We start from the raw sequence: 7,639 nt of genomic DNA, 5'->3' as shown, positions 1-7,639 counted from the left end.
CAGAGATGAAAAAAGAAGGGATGGATGTCCCTTGTAATAAGGGACTGTTGCCGGGGCCATCCCAAGTTTGTAACAATGTCCTCGAGGGGTCCCTGTCTGCAGGGACCAAAGTCCATGAAAGCATAAGCCTGTACTGATTGGGGAAAGGGGCAAGGCCAGCGCCTTAGCTTGAGGGCAGCAGCTAACTCATTAACCTGTCTACAGGACTAATCTCCAAAAGGGGTACAAAGAGCCAAACCGTTAGTAGGATCACCAACCCCAAGCGTTCAGAAACCATTAGTCAGGCCCCAAAATCATGAGGTTGGCGTAAAAATCATGAGCTATTAAAACTAATAAACGTTGGGTTCTGCTGATTTGCCTTCTGGTTTCCCAGCATTTACTGTTTAGATGTTCCAGCTTTCCTCTGCAACCAGGAGGGCTGAAAATGAGCTGCTCACATAATCACAAGACTCCAGAAGGTGAGGCTTTAAGAAAAGCACTGGCCATTGCAAGATTCTGGGTAAAATCATGACAGCTGGCAACACAGTACATAAGCATCAGAATAAGATGGAATAGAGAAACAGAAAGGTGACCTCTCTCCAGGCAGGCTGCAGCAAGTACAGTTCTGGAATTCTTGTCTGCATTAATTTAAAGTGTGGGAGATGTTATTTACTAATTAAAACAAAAATACATATTTAAACATTAATTTATTTGAATTTTTCAAATGGCAGAAAAAACTCCAGAGAACTGGGGTTGACTTAGAGAAGAATCTCAGGCTTTTCCGGTTTCCTTTGTTGCTAGATTGTTCTATTGCACTGGGCATCCTGTATGCTATGCTGCTTCCTGGAGCTGCCTGGGAGCCTCCTTTTGGTATGGAGAGGGATCTATGCTTCTGCTGTCTGCTCAGTGATCTACACATTCTTTCTTGTCTCACCAGGTCCCCAAAGCTTACTTTTGAAACAGCAAGAAACTGAAGCCAATGTACAGTGGCAAGCAGCAGAGCAACTGTCCCACTGTGCACCTCTCTTGTCCTTCAAGAGATTCAGTGGCCTAAATTCTCAGAAAAAGACATGGCATTTGTACATATTGCTCAGGCAACTACCATAATCACAGATACCTTTTCCAGAAAAGTCATTCCATTTTGTCTAGCCACCTGGGTCAGCATCTATAGTGAGCAGTGGCCTTTGCCATTATAAGACATTTTAGGATCCATCCTTTAACAGCTCTACTGCCTCAATGGAAGAGACTAGAAATTTGGAATTTGGGAGGGATATAGGCCTCAGTCCTGCAAAGACTTAGCCGTGTGCTTCGTTTTCAGTGGTCTGGTGAAAATCTGTTTTGATTTTGGCTGAATTATAAAGGTTTAAAATATATACTTCACTCCTCTAAGTGATTTTTTAAAATCTACTCTAACAATTTTTTATTCGGTGAGAACAGGTTTTTGCTAATGATCTTCCAACACTTTCTTGGCACTGCACATGCATGTGTATGTAAGCTGAGTTGAATTCTTCATTCAACAGGCAGTCTCTCAATGTTCCTTTAGTTCTGGACATGTGCATATAAGAAAGCTGGTTGGAATTTCTCTGAATCTGATGAGGGTGCATATGAAATAAGCCCTCATTCTGTACCATATTGCCAGGGGCAGATGGTACCTGAACTTTTACATTTCATGACTTCATTTTTGCAAACTTTGATGTTCTTTTAGCATAGTTTTGTCTTCCTTTCTTGTCTCCATTTAAAGATGTTTTTGGATTCCTAGATCTCTGGCTTCTTTTTGTATTAAAACTCACTTGGTATTTTGTTGTTGTTGTTTTAAGTGCTATTTCTTCTGCTTGCTTCCCCACTATTTCTTAGTATCTTTTTCTTGCTGTCCTACTTCATGAACAATGATACAGTACATGCTCTATGGACGCTCACATTCCTCCACTCACATTCTCACCCACAACCAGGACCTAATCCAAAGCTCATTGAACTTGATGGTAGTCTTTCCATTTACCACAGTGGGTTTTAGATCAGGCTCCCAAAGAAAGACAAAAGTACGCCTTATTTCATCTAAAAATTATATTTTGAGGCAAACTGCTAAGTAAAATTTTCCAAAAATGGTTAGATAACTAGAGCCACATTTTCAAAAGATGACTTTAAAATTGTGCCCACACGTTTTGACATCTCAGTTTAGTTCCTAATAGTCACCAGCATTGTGCAACTATTCAGACTATTTAGACAAGGTTAGATTTCATGTTTCAGGGCTCAAAACAAGGGTCAGGAAGGAACATCTTCTCCCTCCCCCATTGGTACGTTTCATATGGGGGTAGCTGAGGGAACACTGCAATCCTCTGATGCTACAGGCCAGTGCCAGTGGCAGGATATTGGGCTAAATAGACCAATAAGTCCAACTCAGCATGACAAACCCCACATTCCTTTCACAACTGGGATCTTTGTTGGCAATCTCAGCAGAGATGTTAAAGAATACCGTATGCCAACATTTTTATGGCTGACTTAGAACAACGCTTCCTCAGCTCTCGTCCCCTAAAGCCCCTACTCTACTTGCGCTACACTGATAACATTTTCATCATTTGGACCCATGGAAAAGAAGCCCTTGAGGAATTCCACCATGATTTCAACAATTTCCATCCCACCATCAACCTCAGCCTGGACCAATCCACACAAGAGATCCACCTCCTGGACACTATAGTGCTAATAAGCGATGGTCACATAAACACCACCCTATACCGGAAACCTACTGACCACTATACTTACCTACGTGCCTCCTGCTTTCATCCAGACCACATCACATGATCCATAATCTACAGCCAAGCTCTAAGATACAACCGCATTTTCTCTAATCCCTCAGACAGAGACAAACACCTACAAGATCTCTATCAAGCATTCTTAAAACTATAATACCCACCTGCTGAAGTGAAGAAACAGATTCACAGAGCCAGAAGAATACCCAGAAGTCACCTACTCCAGGACAGGTCCAACAAAGAAAGTAACAGAACACCACTAGCCGTCACCTTCAGCCCCCAACTAAAACCTCTCCAGTGCATCATCAAGGATCTACAACCTATCCTGAAGGACGATCCCTCATTCTCACAGATCTTGGGACACAGGCTGGTCCTTGCATACAGACAGCCCCGCAACCTGAAGCAAATACTCACCAGCAACCACACACCATACAACAGCCCAGAAACCTATCCTTGCAACAAAGCCCGTTGCCAGCTCTGTCCCCATATCTATCCGAAGGACAACATCATAGGACCTAATCACAGCCGCACCATCAGAGGCTCGTTCACCAGCACATCTACCAATGTGATATATGCTATCATGTGCCAGCAATGCCCCTCTGCCATGTACATTGGCCAAACCGGAGAGTCTCTATGCAAAAGAATAAATGGACACAAATCAGACGTCAAGAATTATAACATTCAAAAACCAGTCAGAGAACACTTCAACCTCCCTGGTCACTCAATTACAGACCTAAAAGTCGCAATTATTCAATAAAAAAACTTCAAAAACAGACTCCAATGAGAAACTGCAGACCTGGAATTAATTTGCAAACTGGACCCCATTAAATTAGGCTTGAATAAAGACTGGGAGTGGATGGGTCATTACACAAAGTAAAAACTATTTCCTCATGCTAATTTTTCCCCTACTGTTACTCACACCTTCTTGTCAACTGTTTTTTTCTCCTGCTGATAATAGCCCACCTTAATTGATTAGTCTTGTTAGAGTTGGTATGGCAACACCCATTTTTTCATGTTCTCTGTGTATATATATATTCCTACTGTATTTTCCACTGCATGCATCCAATGAAGTGGGTTTTAGCCCATGAAAGCTTATGCCCAAAGAAATTTGTTAGTCTCTAAGGTGCCACAAGTACTCCTCATTCTTTTTGCTGATACAGACTAACAGGGCTACCACTCTGTAAATTGACTTTGTCACTGATAGATGTTATCCCTCTGGATCAGAGTTCAGGCACTTTGGAGGAAACTTGCACTGCCCTTGCACCTGTTCAGTGAATAAATAGATGGTTTCAGACTCCAAGGGTGTTGGCGTACCAGCTTTCATAAGTACTTCATTCATTGAAACAGCGCACTGCTTTGACAGTGAATTGAGGTCCTGCCTTTTGCAGGTCGATGTGATTCTTGCAGGCTTTCTATAGGTGGTGCTATAGGGTAGCAAAATGAGAGTGGAAACATTCTAGACTTTTTTTTTTTTTTGGGGTAAATGAAGTCTCCTTTGTTTCTACTAGTCCTTGGTATTTCAACTTTCTTAAAGAAAACTGGAGGTAATTGCCTATAATTTCTTTATTTTGCTGAATCATAATTAAAATGCACCCATTGGAAAGTTGTATAAACAGAAGAGAACGATTATTGCCTCTGTGTTACAAATGTGTGCCTATTACTTTTCTTTTCCTGAAAACCCACTGATTGAACAAGCTGTCTTTTCATATGATCTAAGTTAACTCAAATTTTAACAGATGATTTGTTGGAGTTAAAGATTAAGAATATCACTAGGGAAAGCCCCTAGGGAGAGAATAGTAGACATGTAAAATACAGTAATGCTAGGAATTCATCTTCCAAAGTGGGGCCGGTTGTGCCTCAATCCACACTCAAAAGTCCTGTTGATTCCAGCAGCACTCCTGCACGCAGAACAATTGCAGAATTAGGCCATAGGAGTACACAGTGGATCAGAATTTAATAGCCAGCGTTGGTGTATACATCTAGAAATGACATTAAAGTACCTCTGCTTCACATACCTGAGTAGAAGAGATTCATTAAGTGATTCAGCCACGGTCACATAGGATGTGAGAGCTAGGAATTGAATCCAGAAAGCAGACTTATCTCCATTTTGCAGATGAGGAAACAGGCACAGAATGATTAAGTGACTTTTCCAAGGGTACACACAGGATGTCTGGGGCAGAGTCAGGAGCTGAGCTAGGTCTTTTGAGTTCCAGTCTGGTGTCTTAACCTAAGTTCCCTCTATGCTGCACGGCAGCAGCCTATTAAGTGCCATGCAGGTGCTGAGGGCTGTGGCGGGGAGAGATGCCGCTCACCCAGCCCCATACCTGCTGCGGCAGGCAGAGGCAGCTCTCTGCACTGGCCCCAGCCCAGCCCTGGACCTGTTGCAGCCGAGGAAAAGGCGCCTATCCCGTGGCCCCAGCTCTGGAGCTGCTGCGGCGGAGAGAGGTGCCTCTCCCCTCCAGCCTAGGTGCTGCTGCGGGGAGAGAGAGTGGCAGGGAGTCCTCTCTCCCCACTGTAGCCCCAGGGCAGCCTGCACCCCAAACCCCTCATCCCAGCCCCACCCCAGAGCCCACACCCCCAGCTGGAGCCCTTACCCCCCTACACCCCAACCCTCTGCCTCAACCCTGAGCCCCCTCCTACACTCCGAACCCCTCAGCCCCACCCCTGCCAAAAGAATTTTGTTATGTGCACCAATATGGAGGTGATGTGTGACACATCATCTCCATATTGGTGCACATAACAAAATTCATTCTGCACATAGGTGGGAAAAATTAGAGGGAACACTGGTTAACCCCCTAGATGATCTTTCTTCCCAGAGAAATCACGGATGAGGAGACCAGTGTAAGAAATTTTCCCAGGAGCTATGGGATTTAAGGAGAAAGAGGAAGATTGTTCCAGATGTACAAGAAGCCTTCCCTTATTCAGAAAGGGAATCATGGACTGCCTTGTCCCCAGTGTGCAGCTTCTGCTTGTCTTCACTCTCTGAAAGACTTCATCTCTTCAAATTAGAAGGGTTTTTAATTTGCTAATAAAATGTAGTAGAGTGATTCAGAAAGCAGCAACACAGTAGATCATGGCCTGACATTCATTCCAGCAATAACAATTCTTATCAAAGAAGGATCTCTTTCATACACTTCGGAAATATCTTTCCAAATAAATTAATAGCTTTTGCACATTGAAATATACATTTGTAAACAGCAGAGGGCAAGCAGGAACAGGCATCTAGTTAGCAAATCTAAACTCTCCTGGTCTAGATTTTCCTACAGTGACTTTCTTAACGAATAGTGACTTTCTTAACGAATTGGTGCCCGTGACTAGAAAATTTCTTAAATGGGTAACCTCAAAACAGAGAGTCTTAGGTTTCCAAACTGGCTTTCTGTCACTTACGATAGCTGCTTGCAGCTGACATACCACTGGCAAGATGCGGCTTTGCATGGTATTTATTGCTGTTCTCAGAGGTCCTTAGAAGTAGGAAATGCAAGAATCTGAGACAAATACAGGGATGATGTAAGATACCAGACCATGCAAAAAAAATGCTTATTAGACCAAGTGAAGTGAGGGGGCAGAGGTGCAGCTCTGAGTAGCTGAGAAGAGAAGATGGAAACCCTTTTCTGCTTGAAATAGCCTCATACATATATATACATATTAAAAAAGCAAACCACACTTCCTAAAACAAAACAGGGGGCTTGTAAGAATCCGCAGCAGGTCCAGGAGTCTCACTAGCTTTTCCTCTTTTCTTTATGTTCAGAAAACACAATAACAGTGTTTCTATGGACACATATGGGGACTTCTATAGTGCCTGACAAAGAACTTTTAATAACGTGAATCAAAGCCTCCCAAACGCCTTGTGAAGTAGGTGAGTCTTATTGTCACCATTTTACCGATGAGGAAACTAATGCACAGAAAGCTTGAGACTCTTTTAGGGCCAAGGTTTGCACTTTGTTATCCTTGTGCAATCCCACTGAAGGCACAGACTTCCTGTGTGACCTTGGACAAGTCACTTAGTCTCCCTGGGCCTCAGTTTCTTATCTGTACAATGGGAGCCACAGCACTGCCCTACCTCACAGGGGTGTTGTGAGGATAAACACATTAAGGAGACTGCAATGATGGAGGCCATATAAACAATATAGATAGATAATAATTCAGATTCTGCCCAGATTTTATCTTATAAGTCAAGGACACTGAAGGGGGTAACTGGGACAGAATTTGGCCTGGTGTGGGTTTTTTGGTCTAAGTGAAACTCAGCATATTTACCCAACTCCAGCTAGGATTCCTGACCAAAGACAAGATACTAGGAACTGAAATACAGTTCCTGAGAAGAGCCTTTGGAATCTCTGCTGCTTTTCCTTCTCCTCCTCTGGTGCTTCAAAGCAAAACAGCTGCCAACTCCTTGAGACTGAGGATGTGCTGACTGGTCTGGCAGAAATTCAGGGAGAGGCAAACAAGCCCCACCCACCACTAGCAAGGGCTCCATATCATGTGCTGCCCGTGTGTCCCCTACACACTGACTCCCCATTAATTGCTATCTCCATAAACCTCAGGCTAGAGAAATGGCTGATCATTGCACCATCTTGTATCATGTGAAATACGAGGTGATGCACCATACTCTGACCTTAGGCAAAGGACTTGTCCACTGATGGGGAGACACTCTCGAGGCAAGGCTGGAAAATGTGCACTTTTCCAATTCATGGTCTCGTGTGCACTGGAGCAGCGCATGCTTGACTCAGTTTGCTTGTGGGATTTAGGGAAATGGGGAAAGGAAGCATGCAGGTCAGAGACATCTTCAGTTTACGAGCTCAGTTGTGTCAGATTGGCAGGTGGCCCCCAAGGCCATAAGTGAAATTAATGCTGTTTATGAGAGGAAAATGAAGAGTGCTGAGCTGCATAGAAAGTGGCAGCTTTAAATAACAAGTATG

Source organism: Mauremys reevesii, linkage group 13 (genome assembly GCF_016161935.1).
Source record: "Mauremys reevesii isolate NIE-2019 linkage group 13, ASM1616193v1, whole genome shotgun sequence".
NCBI classification, from domain to species: Eukaryota; Metazoa; Chordata; order Testudines; family Geoemydidae; genus Mauremys; species Mauremys reevesii.
This window is presented reverse-complemented; position numbering follows the sequence as displayed.